At 35.1% G+C, this 17651-nt stretch overlaps 1 long non-coding RNA gene across 4 annotated transcripts in view; it reads right to left on the bottom strand.

Moving 5' to 3' along the window:
• Positions 1–17651, bottom strand: part of LOC147577242 (uncharacterized) — a 387792-nt gene that overhangs the window by 16637 nt on the left and 353504 nt on the right. For all 4 annotated transcript variants that reach the window (XR_015240064.1, XR_015240066.1, XR_015240065.1 and 1 more), the window contains one exon: positions 12035–12103. This is a non-coding gene — a long non-coding RNA (uncharacterized LOC147577242). The remainder of the gene's footprint in view (positions 1–12034; positions 12104–17651) is intronic.

Below are 17651 nucleotides of genomic sequence, written 5' to 3'. Positions count from 1 at the left end.
CAGCTAACATTTTTCTGCAGTATTTGTGTTTTTTTTAGAAAGTAACATGTGACTTAATATCTATCTTTTCCTGTTTTTGTTTTCACTCAGAGTATATAAAAATCCTGAAGCTGATATGTACCATTTCCTCCTAAATTATTTTCAATAATTTTATGATATGGGTAAAAATCTTCAGTTAATTATAGCATTATTTTATTGTATAAAACATTTACATAAATGGCATCATGTGCCTAGCTTTTTATAATGTTTTTCTCTATATTAATGTTTTAAAATTTTATTCACATTCCCATGTAGATCTTATTTTCACCTCTATATTGTGTTCAATTATGTAAATAAATTAGTTTATTTTTTTTTCATTTTCTACAAATGTAAGATTAGGTTGCTTTCAATTTTTTTTCTTCTATAAATAATGCTTTCATGTGCATTTTTGTACGTGTCTCTAAGCGCACAAGGGGAAACTTTTGGGGCGGGGGAGAGGGCAAGCAGGGGACAGGCTCTGCACTGACAGGCTGAAGCAAGGAGCCTGATGCAGGGCTTGAGCTCATGAACTGCGAGATTATGACCTGAGCTGAAGTCAGGTGTTCAACTGACTAAGCCACCCAGGTGCCCCACAAGGGGGAACATTTTTAATGCTATCTACCTAAAAGTAAAATTATTAGATTAAAAATATACTTATGATAATTTTACTATAAATTGCCAAACTGCTCTGTATAATAATTTATATCCAACTAGCAAAGTATGAGTCAAGATATTTCTACTTGTTCATCGACATTTTGTTAGACTTGTAAATGTTTACTAATGAGATAGTTATAACTTCATATCTCATCAAATTATAACTTTAATTAATCTGGGGGCACCTGGGAGGCTCATTCAGTTAAACCTCTGACTCTTGGTTTCAGTTTAGGTCATGATCTCATTGTTGTGAGGTCAAGCCCTACACAGACTCTGTGCTGACAGTATGGAGCCTGCTTGGGATTCTCTCTCTCCCCCTCTCTCTACACTTCCCCTGCTCATGTTCTCTCTCTTTCTCAAAATAAATAAATAAACCTTTAAAAATAATTGGAATTCCTAAATGTCCATCAACTGATGAATGGATAAAGAAATTGTGGTTTATATACACAATGGAGTACTACATGGCAATGAGAAAGAATGAAATATGGCCCTTTGTAGCAACGTGGATGGAACTGGAGAGTGTGATGCTAAGTGAAATAAGCCATACAGAGAAAGACAGATACCATATGGTTTCACTCTTATATGGATCCTGAGAAACTTAACAGAAACCCATGGGGGAGGGGAAGGAAAAAAAAAAGAGGTTAGAGTGGGAGAGAGCCAAAGCATAAGAGACTCTTAAAAACTGAGAACAAACTGAGGGTTGATGGGGGGTGAGAGGGAGGGGAGAGTGGGTGATGGGTATTGAGGAGGGCACCTTTTGGGATGAGCACTGGGTATTATATGGAAACCAATTTGACAATAAATTTCATATATTGAAAAAAATAATTGGAATTAATCTGTTTATTAGTAAGATTGGTCCTCATATTTACTGGCTATTGAATTTCCTTTCTTATAAAATTTTTGTTTACATTATTTGACCATTCTACTACTGCTTTTGCTCCTGAGAGCTTCTTATAGATTTGTTACAGTTTTTAATATATTCTGGATATTAATGCATCACGAGTTGCATGCATTGCTCGTACCTGCATTTTTATTTTTATGCTATTCTTTCCAAAGAGAAGCTTTAAATTTTAGTTTATTAGTCTTTTTCTTTATGATTTCTTTTCTGTGTATTTTGAAACACATATTATGAAACCCTTCCATACCCCACCTTCATGAAAATATTATCTTATATTTCCCTAAAATTTTGAAAGATTTTATTTTATGTTTGGGTTATTAATCCATCTTGATTTGAATTTCGCATACAGTATGCACCAGGTAATTAATTTTATTTTTCCATAGAGACAGTCAAGCATTACAGCAGTATTACTAAAGTAGTTTACCATTATACATCTTGGCTGATAGGTTATTTCATTTGTATAAGAAATTCTCAAGTATAAATTATGTTTCTCCATTAAGTTATTGAATACCTTACACTAAATCTATCCTTTGATTATATATTTTATTGTTCTTGTGAATGGCATCTTATTACTATTTTAATTTTAATGGGATTTGCTATTTATATTTTTTGTGCTTAATTTGCATTCAGAAAGCTATCAGTGCTATTAAAAATTTCTTCCTGAAGTACATTCTATAATAATACAGTGAGGATCTGTGAGTGGCAAATTATCTTAATCTTTGACTGAAAATGCCCTAATTTCATCCTTATTCTTGCATTGTATTTTATCCATGTATAGAAATCTTGGTTGATAAGATTTTTACCTTCAGCACTGTTGGGATATCATTCTATAATTTTTTGGGTTTTATTTTGGTTATTGAGAGGCTGCTGCCAATCAAATTTTTTTTCTTTGTTGGTTATGTGACCTTTCTTTCTGGTAGCATTTATGTTTTTCTTTTACTCTTTATCTTCTTGATATATGTAATTTCATTAAAATATGGTCAAAGTTAAATTTCTTTTTAATTATTATACCCAGGAATTTTTAGCTCCTTTATTTTTAGGATTCATACCTTTTATTAATAGTGGAAAATTCTGTCATTATTTTGAAAATTATGATCTTTGCCCATTCTGTCATTCTCTCCTTCTGAAATTTCTATTTTGATATGGTAGGTCTTTTCATCCTTTCTTTATGTTTTGAATCTCTTTTTCATATTTTTCATCTCTTCAACTTCTTATGTTGTATTCTGAGCAATTTCCTCAGATATTTCTTCTAATACATTGATTATCTCTTCAGCTATATTTAATCTTTTAAACCAATCTACATAGTGTGCTAAGGTTTTTATTTCTGCAACTACTTGTTGGATTTCTGGAATTTCTCTTTATATTTTCTCAGAATCTGTCGACTATTTAAAAAATTTATACTTTATTTATTTACACTATTTATGTATTATTGTGGCTTGTATTACTTTATTTATCTTCAGTTATTTTAAACATTCTTCCTTTTGAGGCTCTCAGAATATTGTTTGATGATATCAAGCTCAAGGAATGCTAACCCTCCTATTTGTTGTTGTTGTTTCTGCTGACTCTTGCTCATGAGGAACTTTGTGCATTTTTGATGACACGCTTATCTTCAGTAGAGAGTTTTTCCTCTAGCAAATCCATAAAATTTGAACTGTAAATTTCTCTGCAGAGAATAGTTTGCATTTACTTCACTGGGAAATAAGCTACGAAGAGTCTATATATTGATTTCTCAGTTTGAGGATTCCTCAACGTTCAGCTGATATAAATTTCAATTCCATACCCACTGGTGGTACAGTAAATTTTACTTTTTATTCTACCTAGAATCCTATAGCGTCCATGTTCCAGTGGTTGGAGGTTTAAAAACATCACCCTTGGTGAAAAGTCTTTAGAAAAAAATCTCATCACTATCATTCTACTATTTGGGAACACAAAGCCATAGCTCTTGTTCCTACTGGGCTTATTACTTATTACTTCAGGTTTTAGCATTAGGTCTTATATCCATGTCCACATTTTTCCCAAGTCTACTCTGGTGACAACCCCTGAGCTTATATTAACTAATTTTCAGTTTACTTGACTTCTGTCACTTGTGGTTACTCTTTTCTTTCCTTTAGACTCTACCATATATTTCAAATTTTGCTTTGTTTTAATTCAGCATTTCTATATGTTGTTATCAGAGAGGTTCAGTATTAAGCCAGTGTTAATGCATTTTTGTTCTAAACAGAATAGTACTCAGAGCAAAGCATGTGTAATTTCTATATTTAGAAAGCTACCGACTGCTCCTTTGTGGGCTACTATGGTCAATTTTTGTAAATGATACCTGGATTATTTAAAACAAAGAGAAAATCTCTTACATTAATAGTTTATTTAATCAAGTTTGGTGTGCTTCTCCAATTCAATTTTGTAACTTTATACTTGATTTGCTGGGCTAAGTATTATGTAAAATTCACTTACCAATATTACCATACTGATGTTTATTTCTCCTTGTATTTTCAACAGCTTTTGTTTTATACTTTATTAGTATGTTTTATTGAATGTTTTCTTAGTAAAAAGTTACCTATATGTGCCATTTCTGCTTAAAACCTTATATTCAAATTTGACTCATTCTAATATTCTGATCCCTACTTTCTTTGTGCTTGCATTTGTTGGGTAGATCTTTAAATACCTTAAAGATCCCAAGTCAAAACTGTGTCTCTTATAGACATCATACGATCCCATCTGTTTTTTGGACCCTGACTGATACGAACATATATTATTTGCATGTTTGCTATTGTTATGGCAGATGTTTGGGTCTTTTGTCATTTACTTTATGCTTAATGGCTTGGCTTCTAAAATTTTTCACTGCTATTTCCTTTGATATGTAATTGTTTTTTATTTGATTTCTTCACTCTGATAATTTAGAAGAAATATGTGCTATATTTTTATATATTTCAATAATAAATGTATACCAATATTTCTGAATTAGTAAATTTAAAAACCTAAACAATATGTGATGTCTCCCTGTATATATATTTATAGAGGTTATAGATTAACAACTTTTATATATCCTTGACTATTTTTCTAGTCAGATACAATTCTTTTTCAATTCATGCTGATAATTTATATTTTCCCTCAAATTAAATAATTTCTTAATATTTCCTTTTGTATTTTATGTATCGGTAGGGTTTTGTCTTCTTGATTAGACTTGCATAGGGATCTATTCTGTTGCCTTTACTATTGTTTCACCATAAAACTCCAATTCCTAGGTTTATCATTTAAGTTTACAGCTTTTCCTTTAAAAATGTATTATAGTATTTTCTCCTTCTATTTATGTATTTTATTCTTCTTGCTTTCCTTATGTTTGTATGCTTGTTCTTTCAACTTCTTCAGTTCTTACGCATATTTTATTAAAGTCTATAAATGCACTTCAGAACAGCTTTGTCCTCAGTCTCCCGATTTTGATACATATTGATCTTATTGTTGGCACAGATATTTTGTTTTATTTATTTTATTTCTTTAATATAATTTATTGTCAGATTGGTTTCCATACAATACCCAGTGCTCAGCCCAACAAGTGCCCTCCTCCCTGTCCATCACCCACTTTCCCCTCTCCCCCACCCCTCATCTACCCTTAGTTTGTTCTCAGTCCTTAAGAGTCTTTCATGGTTTGCCTCCCTCCCTCTCTGTAACTTTTTTTCCCCTCCCCCATGGGAGGGGGAGACCTTCCCCTCCCCCATGGTCTTCTGTTAAGTTTCTTAAGATCCACATATGAGTGAAAACATATGGTATCTGTCTTTCTCTGCCTGGCTTATTTCACTTAACATAATACCCTCCAGTTCCATCCACATTGCAGCAAATGGCCATATTTCATTCTTTCTCATTGCCAAGTAGTATTCCATTGTATATATAAACCACATCTTCTTTACCCATTCGTCAGTTGATGGACATTTAGGCTCTTTCCATAATTTGGTTATTGTTTAAAGTGCTGCTACACACATTGGGGTACATGTGCCCCTATGCATCAGCACTCCTGTATCCTTTGGGTAGATACCTAGCAGTCGCACAGATATTTTAAATATCCTCTTTGGCCAAAGAGTTATTAAAAATAATCTTTTTAGGGGCGACTGGGTGGCTCAGTTAGTTACGCGTCCGACTTTGGCTCAGGTCATGATCTCACAGTTAGAGCCCTGAGTGGGGTTCTGTGCTGACAGCTCAGATATGGGAGCCTGCTTCAGATTCTGTGTCTCCCTCTCTCTGCCCCTCCCCTGCTCACGCTCTATCTCTTTCTTAAAAACAAATAAACATTTCAAAAAATTAAAAAATATTATGTTTACCTTTCATTAAATTTGCTTATTAAAAACATCTTCTTGGGAACCTGGGTAGCTCAGTCAGTTTAGCCTCCAACTTCAGCTCAGGTTTTGATCTCACAGTTCCTGAGTTCGAGCCCTGCATCTAGGGATCCTCTGTCTCCCTCTCTCTCTGCCCCTTCCCCGCTCATGCACATGAGTGCACATATGTGCGTGCGCTCTCTCTCAAAAATAAATAAAAATATTTTTAAAAGTTAAAAAGAATTAAAAACATCCTATTCTTAAGTACAATTTATTGTTTATGGTTAGAATATACAATCTACTCACAATTTTTGTTTTGTGGAATTCGTAAAAGTTTGTCAACATTTTAAGATCATCTGAAAACATTGTCTATTCTGTTTGTAGGTTAGAGTCTTTTTTCTTTCTAGCAATCTACATTAACGAAGATTGTGTAAATGCTTTAAAAAATCTGTATTGGCATGGGGCTCAGTCGGTTAAGGTCATGATCTCATGGTTTGTGGATTCGAGTCCCGCATCGGGCTCTGTGCTGAACTCTTGCTCAGAGCCTGGAGACTGCTTCAGATTCTGTGTCTCCTTTTCACTCTGCCCCTCCTCCGTTCACACTCTGTCTCACCCTGTCTCTCAAAAATAAATAAATAAATGTAAAAAAAATTAAATATTAAAAAATCTGTATTGGCTTAACTGAAATAATAAACTTCATTTCTTATTCCTGCAATAGTCTAAGGTGGCTATAACTGGTCTGGTGATCTGCTCCGATGATTTAGGGATCCAGTCTCCTTTTGCCTTCCTAGGGCACTACTACTCAAAGTGTAGCAATGTACAAATTGTTATCTGTCAGCAATAAAATAAGGAGCTCATAGCAGAATATAAATCAACTGCATTACTTATCACAGTGTTTAATTCAGTTGATATATTGTTCATAGCCAAACTTTTCTCCATGAAGGATGCAGTGCCTGCTTTAGGGCCTGAGAATGCTCCACTGTATCTTCTATATCTTATTAGTAGGCCAGGAAAAGAGACAGCAGAGAGAATTGTTAGGAGACTGCTTTTGGTAGTAGCCATGCCTAGAAGTGGCATATATCATTCTGCCCACATCTCACTGATTACAATTCACATGACTTCATGCAACTATAAGAGAAGCTGGAAAAATATAGGATGGCTAAGTGCCCAAGAAGAAGAAAAAATGGTTTTGTGAACACAGTAGTCTCTGCTACAACTTTTTCTGTATTTTCCATTCTCCTTGCTCATCATAGGAATATCTGCAACACTTTTTGTTCTCAATCCATTACTAACAACCACATATATATGCATTTCTTCTTACCCAAGACATAAGGATGACTTTCAATCAATACTTATTTTAAGACACAATATTGGGCTTTGTTTTTCTATTTTCTTCATCTGACCTATAAATAAGCTTTTTCCCTCAGTTTATACATACTTTTTAACAGACATCATTAGGTTGGTTCTCTGCCAACAGTAAATAACAGAACTAGCTGTGTCCATCCTGCCTTGAAGACTGTTTCCAGTTCTGATCACATGTCACACTATTGCTGTTGGTACGTTTTAGAAACATACATGAATCAGATGCTTGGCCAGTATTATTTTCTAAACTCTTCAACTTGTCAGAGGCTTCTGAATGGCACAAATAAAATTTTTAATTCTAATCTCACCATGACTTGTATTGTTAGTCCCACTTTACACAAAATTGTGTAGTCTTCTCTACATATTCAGAACTTGGGGGTTATAAAAGATTTCTTGATTTTTTTATTATAGGGCTAACTTTTCTGAAAGAGAAAATTTTGTTCACTCTTTCAGACAAATGGTTTAATTTCTTTCCCTTTTAATGACCCAATATGGATCTTCCACAGCAACTTGAAGAATGTATTTTAAAACTCATGATTCTTGAAGAACCACCCCAAATCTTAAAGGACAAAGACAAACCAGAGATTTCTGGAATCTCTGTGATAACTCAGCTTAAACCCAGGAATTATAAATGTAAAAACTAATGGGCCATAAAGATCTGAGGAAGTAAGTTTATTACAATCAGACTTGCAAGAGTGACTAATTTATCTTTCAGTTCAGTTCAAGCAATTGTATGTTTACTTTATGCTTGGTAGCCTATTTTGAAAAATAATTGTAATAATTTGTCCAACTTGCTTTGCTGCAATGTAGTGTGTTTTAACTTGGTATGCTTTGTTTGAGCAGCTTTGTCAATAATGCAAATTTCTGATTTGTGGCAGAATGTGTGTGGTAACAGCGAAACCCAGACCTGGCTTCTATAGAAGGTGGGGTGAAGTTCATATACTTACCTATTTGGAAAGCTATAAAAAAGACAAAGTAATTACTCTATGGCATCTGAAAGGCTGAAACTTGAGTGCTATATATTGCACATTTTAAAAAGTGTGGATCATTTCTATTATTTTTTTCTGTAAAACTTGACTAGGATATCTGTATTTGGGTATCAATCATTGGTCCTTTGCTGTCATTACTTAGTAATCTTAACATCATGTTTTTAAATGTCAGATTCGTCCTATCCAAGAGTATGTGTTTTTTCTTTTTTTGCAGTACTTGGGACTATTTCAGAGTTATTATAAGAACTCATTTTTCACTGGATTAGCACTGTGTCTCTCTTATGATCAATGTATGTTTTACGAACTTGTATTCATTTTATTGTCCATATCACTTTTAAAAACGTAGCGATGATGGATTACTTAGTGTCATGAACTTGAGTTCATTTTGTTCAGCAAGAATTTTCCAACTTTTTAGCCCTCTTCTTTATTAAAAAAAATTAATGTTTACTTACCATTGCGAGACAGAGAGAGAGAGAGACAGAGCATGAGCAGGGGAGGGGCAGAGAGAGAGGGAGACACAGAATCTAAAGCAGGCTCCAGGCTCTGAGCTGCCAGCACAGACCCTGACACAGGGCTTGAACCCATGATCTGTGAGATTGTGACCTGAGCCAAAGTCAGAAGCTTAACCAACTGAGCCACCCTGGCACCCCTAGCCCTCTTCTTGAAAAAGCAACACCTTCTTTCCCATAAATACCAATCTTTGGTAGCCATGCCTTTTCATGCTCACCTCAGAAACTTGATTGGAAGGCAATTCTGTATAGTTGGTCAAATTTCTGGATCACTAAGGGATGAACGGAACTTAGTCCTGTGCTACCATGGTACAGACTGTGATGACAATACATTGGTACCTAGCACATTTAATCTCAGAAATATTTTCGTATTTTTGTTTATATTTGGTATTAGTACATGGACAAATGTTTTATTCTTTTGTTGGCTTTCTCTTTAGATTTTCATAATCTATGTTTGAAAGGGGCTGAGAAAACTCTGCAAGACAACTTTGATACTGAAAAACAATGGAGCACTGTAATATTTGTCATTGTCATTTCTAATTGGTTTCATTTATACTATAGCAAGACCTAGTTTGATTTTAAGAGAGCTTATTTTCTCTATGTAGAGCATTGTATAGCAGCTAGCATACCATTTGTTATGTAGTAGATACAAAATTAAATATATTTCTAACCTCACTTGTGGGCAAAGGATAGTCTTATTTTAGACAGCAGTCAGTAAGTTCTGATACCTTCATTCAGAAGTGACGACAGAATTTCCATACCGCATAAAGAATGCTCAGGAATGCTAGGAGATAGCCTTAAGGGCACTGGGGTATGTGTGTGTATAGGGAGGCTCTGTACAGCTCAGTGACATATGGCCACAGGGTATAATAGAAACAATGTTGAGTCAGCAGGACTGGGTGGCAATGCGAGGATTCTGTCTCAGCCCCTTGAGTTCAACTCTGACCTGGGGAGGCAGGACTAGGTTGTCACTGAGAGTACTTTCTATCTCTACAATCATTCAATTTATGACAGGCCCCTGAAATGTGTCATTTCTAAAGCTAGATATAACTCAGTCCAGTTCTAAATTATGCCAAATGCTCTAAATTAAAACATTTAATTAACCAAATCACTAGGTGTTGCATGCATTCGTTATTAAATATCTGATCTACTCATAATCACTGAGTATCCTCTGGTGAAGAGTCAGCCTTTCTAAACTGCCTCACTCACAAAGGCTGATAATCTTTCCCTTATACAGGCAGTTGACACCATTGGGTACTTTTGATTTTCTATTCTGACTTTACTAATGTTTCTGTGATACTGATGAACACCTTGGATTTCTATCTCCTTAAAGAGCTACACTGGATATTAGTTGCATTTTTCTTGAGACTTGTAGCTTATTCTTATATTAAAGCTAATCATTGGGGTATAAATAATATACAAGCATACATCCCTTCAGATGTTTCTATAATTTCCATTCCTCCTTTCTCTCATTGCTGACCTCATCCTTAAGTCTTGAAACCTTTTCTGATCCATCTCCTGCCTTTGAGAAACTTAAAGTCATGCAGTCATTTGTAGGTGCCTATCCTATTCTTAAAACATAACTCTGAAGTTGCTGGTGAAATTGCTGGCTCATACCAAAAAAGGAGACTTTAATTCATTTCCCTGAAAAGTTGCCATATCCTTTTCTCCCTTCCCTTCTTACCTTACAGAGATATCTTTCTCCTCTGACTTTTTCCTCATCCCAACCACCTGAGCGACCCCCCTTCAACTTCCCCTCCCCTTCTGCCACACATAATCTTTCAGGTACCAATGTGACAAAGAGCTCCCGTGTGTTAACTGACAACTGTGATGATTTATAGTGACCAACCATCAGACATATGTGGTAAGGGATGAAAAGTTTGCATCCAGTCTCCTTGGAAAGGTGTTCTAAGGTCAGTAGTTGAAGTTTGCTGCGGGCATGGGATGAATAACTGAAGGGAAAGAGATGTGTATTCAGAGTCTCCTTATTCTGTTTAAGGACCACTCACTGTGGAAAGTCCAGTCTGAGCGCCTTAGAAGGAATGAAGTATTACGTGATGTAATATGTTATTTTCATTATCCTTCCTCTTTTATAATATGCAAGGTCTATTTATAGGTGAACTGAAAGATTTTACTGACGATACTTCACAGTATAGGTATTGTACCTTTCATCTTGTTTTCAGTTGTGTAAGAAACACAACGAGTAACTTGAACAGCATCTGTCCATTTGTGAGGAGGATGCATCTGACTAATGAATGAGTCAATTACTCTGAAGATATTTCCTCATGTTGAGATGCTGTGACTCTAGGACAAATTTGGAGATATATTTCAACCATTATCTAAACGCAATGCTACTTGCAGAACAAGGGTCTGCAAACATTCTTTTGTGCAGGGGCTGATAATAAGTATTTTCAGCTTTGTGGGCCATTTAAGAGATCTTGGTTGCACATTATTCTTTTTTTAAAAATCCTTTAAAAATGGAAAAAGTGCTAGCACACGGTTCTTACAAAGTTTACCAACTTTTTGTTTAGATTGCAAACATCAGAGAAACTGCCGTACGTACATAGAACTTTATGAGCTTGCTCCCTTAGACAACAATATTCTCAGTAAAATGGACTAAACTTCAATATAACAATTACAAAATTAAAATGCAATCCTAAGACAACGTGATGTATTTTCCATCATCACATATCTTATGGTTAACAAAGTTTTGATTTTTGTCCCCTACATAAGTAATATAAGGAGAATATATAACAATAAAAAATGAAAAAGAAAACTACTTAAAAATATTCCTATCTAGACAAGTTCCAGAAGGCTAGGAGTTTTAAATCACAAAGTAAAAATGATCATCTTCAGTCTAACCCAACTTACTCTTTACTTGTAACTCATCGTTGTCTTCATGCCTATGCCATCTCACTATATACGTCCATTTGCACCCGAAAGAAATTTATTAAAAATTCCATTCTGAGCATAAAAAACATCTAGCACATATCAGATCAACATTCAAAATGCTGATGGTTAGTGATGAGAATCAGACACCATATAGAAGTATTCCCTTTGTAGACATCAAAGAGAGTCTTTTTATCTAGGGAAGGGAAAACAACAGATGCTTTCAGAAGCACTATGATTAGTTGGTAGAGCCTGAGTATTCATTACATGTGACCTAAACAAATAGAAATAGCTTGACTTGTAGCTGATTTTGTCATGATGTCCAATCATTCATAATTGTGAATAAAGAGGATGCACTACTGTAAATCATACATTAACTAAATACAGGTGACCAATTGGAAAATAACTCACTTTTTGTCTTTTCTGAAATTCTGCTTCCTCATATATGGTGCTGATATACTGGTAAATAATTCAGTGATTCTGAAACAAACAAAAAAATTATTGGGTTAAGCCTTCTCAATTCTAAGAAAGAAGGTCTTTTTTAGATTAGCAGAATGTTCGTAGAGGACAACTATAATTTTTCTGTGTAGCATAAGTAAGGCTAAGAAACATTTATCACTGAATTTCTCAAACCATTTTGTGCTGGAAAGCCTTATCAATCATTTGAGTATATGGCATTATTTTTGTTTTACTTCTTTTTTCCACATATATATATATATATAAAACAACCTATAAGTAACCTGAGTGAAGATTCAACATGAGTCACAAATACACATTCCGTAACAGGAACTGCACAATATCATTTAAAAGCTTCTGAACAGAAAGTTTCTATTACATTTTTGTGCTCCAAAGGAAACCCAATGTCCTCATATCTCAAAAATCTTTTGGAGAGAACTTGTGGTTTAAGCAAGTGGAAAAAAGTCAATTGCATATTCTCTCTTCTAAGGGAGTATTTTACTTAATGCTTTCAATATTATTAATTTCTTCTCAATTATGAATTGCTCTATTTGTGAAAATTACTTTGGGCCAAATAATAAAGTAAGTGCTTAATATGGAAAGGCAAATAAATGGGTTTCAGTCTCATTAATTTTTTGTTTTCTTTTATTTCATAAAATGTATTTCCATTCAGCAAATTTTAATTACTCACCAATTGTATGTAAAATCCTATGTTATAATAGGTATATTATGGGATACCAAGATGGATCAAGGATGGTCCTTGTTCTGAAAGTGCTTAGCTTTAGTGATTATGACAATTGAGACATCCAAAACAATATTAAAATAGGGAGACACAGCGGCGCCTGGGTGGCTCAGTTGATTAAGTGTCCAACTTTGGCTCAGGTCATGATCTCATGGTTCGTGGGTTCGAGCCACGCATCGGGCTCTGTGCTGACAGCTCAGAGTCTGGAGCCTGCTTCAGATTCTGTGTCTCCCTCTCTTTGTGACCCTCCCCTGTCCCCTCTGTCTCTCTCTCTCTCTCTCTCAAAAGTAATAAAACATTAAAAAATAAAAGACAGAGACCTATTATATGAAATGCCATAAACGAAATAAAGCTGCTTTTACCCTGATTGTTCACACGGATATCTTGGTCTGTACAATGACTTGTCTAAATGTGTCCTTCATAGCTTTCTTGTCACATATGTGATGATAAGAAAGCTTACTCTTAAAATTAGTTGCTGATATATGAAGAAGAGGCAGGCACACAGATACATACAGAACAAGAAAGCTGAAAACTATAAATAGATTGTCAACAACTCTGAAGCTAATTATGAAAATGGAAAGTTAATAGAAATGCTTTGAACACATGCTAAATTTCTATGGTAAGTCATTCAATCTCTTTAAATATTTGCTAATGCTATAGTGCTTTTGTACAAGTTATTTTTATAGATCAAGAAATCTGTGATTCTCTTTTATTTAGAAATGATTTTCTATTCTGTAGCATGTGTAAGGTATGATTATACATTTTGAGAGCAATTGAAGCTCTACCTCGTCATTACGGTGAATCCTTCCAGACAGAACCATAAACAAACAGCCTAGTCCTCTGTGGGAGACAAGGATGTACACGTTTGATTAATGGTTGGCACGGATGACACCTGGAAACCAAACAGTTGGAGTCATACCTCAGGAAATGCTTCAAGGACATAAGGAAGCACCATCTGAAGCAACACAGATGCTGATAACAGAGAAATAGTTATATCCAGGATGAAAACTGTGAATAAAGGAAGCAACTGAACTTAAATAGAAACCAGAGGGCAGAATGCAGAGCAGGAAAGGGACGATGAAAGAACAAAAGCAGTGGGCCTGACAAGTGGCACCTGCTCTCATGAATCATACACCTTTTCCCCTCCTTTCGAGTCGCTCTTGAGCTAGCTCCTCTTCAGTCTTCCCTCCTCCAGATAGGGTCGCCGAGCCATTCTCTCCTTTAACATTTGTTCTTCCCTTATTTTAACTCTATCTCCATGTCTTGCTCATTTAAACTTTCATTATTCCTGCTTGCTTGCTTTCCCCCTCCACCCCTGTTCTTTTTTCCTGAATGATAAGGTCCATCTTTCTAAGATTGAAAAATTACGGCTTCATTAAAAAACTCTATATTTATTTCTGGACAATGGTATTTATACAGATAACATTTTAGTGAGTCAAGACTCACGGAGAGGATCTATTACTGCAAGTCCCACGTGGCCACACTGGTCACAGTGGGATTTCCGAGGAAATAGAAGTCACAGTTGATCATCAAGTCTTATGTTCAGGTGTTTTTTCTGAAGCTCAGTTGATTTATATCTAAAGTGGAGCTGATATTGCATTTTTGAGGGTGGAAATTTATCTCGCTGAGAGCTGAGATTCTGAAATGACTACTTATGAAGAAATTGCCTTATATCTATGTTCCTTAAAAAGATTCTGTTCTTTTGATATGTTCTCAAAATTATGCTCTGATGTAGCCTGGACATGTATTTCCCAGTCCTGAAAGAAGATTTATATCAAAAGAAATAAAGGCACATGACCCTACTAATGATGGGTACTGAGAAAACAGACAATATAGTTATTTTATGTCTCTCAGCTAAGCTAGTGATTTAAAGGTAAAAGAAAAGCTTAAAGCAATTTTCTTTAGAACATAAAGACAGAGAAAAGTCCAGATGGACATAAACTATGCTCTTGGTGAAAGACACACAACTACAAATATTCATATTGCTGGTGAGTGGATGTACAGTATAGGTATTATCTCGTCGATCTCATGAGTAAAAAATGTAGCTTCTCTTTACAATAAAGTTAGGGAGAGACAGGACAATTCATGTTAGTAAGGTGAAAAATCCTTTGCCAGTCAAAGGCTTTTTGGTAAGAGTTAAAGCTCATAGTAAATAAAGAATTCTGGAATCAACAGTGTGGACAGGCTTCAGGAAGACCCTACACTTAGCTTACTTTAGACTAGGGTCACTCTATTATTGCATTGATAATAGTGAAGGGTTTATGATTTTAACAACTACTTTTTCAAAAGTTATGTCATCTATACTTTAACATACAAATCACTGAGTTTAAGTCATGGTTCATTTTCTTAGTTAACCATCAGAGGTCATGCTCACTCATTGGATTATTATCCCTGGTGACAACATACTTTATAGTTACTGTACCAAGGGGAAACCAATTCACCTCCTAACTCCCCAAGCATTGGCTGTGCAAAACATAATTTATTTGTTCATCCTGATATTAACTTAACAAAAATTTTAGTTTATGCCCTCGGCGTTGGAGATGCAATAATAAACAAGAAAGACACAGTTTCTTCCCTTATAGAAAGGGAGACAGAAAATTAAATTATAATGGATTCAAAGAAGGATAATTCATAAAGAATACATAATTCTTCTTAGGATGGCCAGAGAAAGGGCTGGTGTTTTGGCAAAGGGTTGTGAAAAGATGCAATTAAAACTTTTTAAACAAGGGAGAAGAGTGGCCAGATTTGTGATTTAGAAAGACCTTATTGGCTACAATGTAAATCATTGAATAGAGGATGACAAGAGTGAAAGCCAAGAATATTTTTTGAAGTTTTTCAGGTCTTTGATGACAATAACCTGGCTGAGGGAGGTGACATTAGGTAAGGAGAGAAAAGAAGAGATTCAAGACCATTTGAGAATAAATTAAGAAGCTTTGATAATTTATTAGATGTGAGGAGTCAGGGAAAGGACAGGACTCAAGAATGACATTCAGATTTTGAGCATCTGAGTAGATGGCCAATCAAGGATATTCAGTAAGTATTTGGATCTATATAATCTGAATGCACAAATATAGACAGTGGAGTAGCCAGCATAGACACGGTGCTATGTAGTTCTGTCTGTGATGGGGATTAATAGTTTAGAAAGCAACACAAGTGCTTTTTTAATGGTTGCTAATGGGAAGAATGTGGCAAATTAATAAGAATTCCCCAGGCTTTAAAATTAGCTTTTCACTTTTGTTGGTTTCCAAGAAAATCCTTCATAGAAGAATTAATTAATTTCATGAATTTATTTAAAAAGTAATTACTTAAGAATAATTGTGGAATTATAAAAACTGTTAACCTGTTTGTATGTATATCCTAAATGGGAATATCAATCATACTTAAAAAGCACATTTTTCTTATATTTTTTCATTTTTAATTTATTTAAAGACCACATTTTAAAACAATGCATATTTTCAATCTTAGATGATTTGACTATAACAGGAATTCTAAATAGGAAATCACCAAGTATTCATACAAAAACCACTTATAGCCTCTACTAATTTAGGCTCAGGGTTGGGGGAAGTTCTGTAATAACCAACTATAAGCAGTTCACTTGATTCACTGAAGGCAACCATGAATAGTTATCGTAACTTGCCTGATTAAAAAGTTTCCTGGGCTATGGATGAACAAACTATAGTCAATGAACTTTCAGATAAGATGACTTAATTAATTTTAGCTTATGTTATTTATAATAAACCTTTTCTTAACATTTACTCTAACTCATCATTAGTTTGCTCATGATTTCCCAATGATTACCTTCAACTCACATTTATCTTTTGAACTCTAAACAAATTGGGTAAAACAATATTTTGAAATATGATTTAAGGTTTCCTCCTCAACATTTTCTTATAATTTTTGCTCTGCCACCATTTCAGTCATAGTAATTCATTACCTCAGGGGAGGGATGATGCAATAGAAAGCAGAAGTAAATTTGGGGGCTTTTCGATTTCAACAGCCTATCCCTCAAGAGAATATGGGGAAGAATTCAGAACATAAAAATGGATTTGGAAGGATATATGATAGTCAAAGGGCTCAGGTTTTCCATTCTGGAGACGATTCAGTGTCCCTTGGCTGGGAAAGAAAATGAATCAGAGAAGCAAAGAAAGCTGAGATATTGATGCATCCCTGAGAAGGTTTTTTGTGTCTGCCTCTCTCTCATTCACCTCACCACATCCAAGCCAGGACCAGGTCCCAAGGCAGTGGCTGGAATCCTAGTGTAGACAGAAGTTGTTTTTCCCCAGACCCTCTCCAGACTTACAGTACTGCACATCAAGACTTACTAAAAAGCAACATTAATTAAAACAATGAAATATTAGGGTGCCTGGGTAGCTCAGTGTATTGAACATCTGACTCTTGGTGTCAGCTCAGGTCATGATCTCGTGGATCATGGGTTCAAGCCCAAGGTTGGCTCCACACCGACAGCATGGAGGATGCTTGGGATTCTCTCTCTCCCTCCTCTCTGCCCTTCACCTGCTCAAGCTTGCTCTCTCTCTCTCTCTCTCTCTCTCTCTCTGTCTCTGCAATTAAACTACTGGCTCAATTAAAATATCAATATTGGGAAACTTGGGATTTTGCCCCTACCTCAAACCAAAATATCAAGTCCAGGTGGATTATTTATCTAGATGTGAAAGTTAAAACAATAAAGTTTTAAAATGTTTATTTATTTTTGAGAGAGCTAGAGACAGAGAGACAGAGACAGAAGGAGGGAGAGAGAGAGGGAGACAGAGAATCCCGAGCAGGCCCCGCACCATCAGCGCAAAGCCAGACATGGGGCTTTAACTCATGAAT

Source organism: Puma concolor, chromosome C2 (assembly GCF_028749965.1).
Source record: "Puma concolor isolate L17-30 chromosome C2, mPumCon1.1.hap2, whole genome shotgun sequence".
NCBI classification, from domain to species: Eukaryota; Metazoa; Chordata; class Mammalia; order Carnivora; family Felidae; genus Puma; species Puma concolor.
The sequence above is the reverse complement of the archived record's forward strand: the minus strand, read 5'-3'. Positions and strand labels throughout refer to the sequence as shown.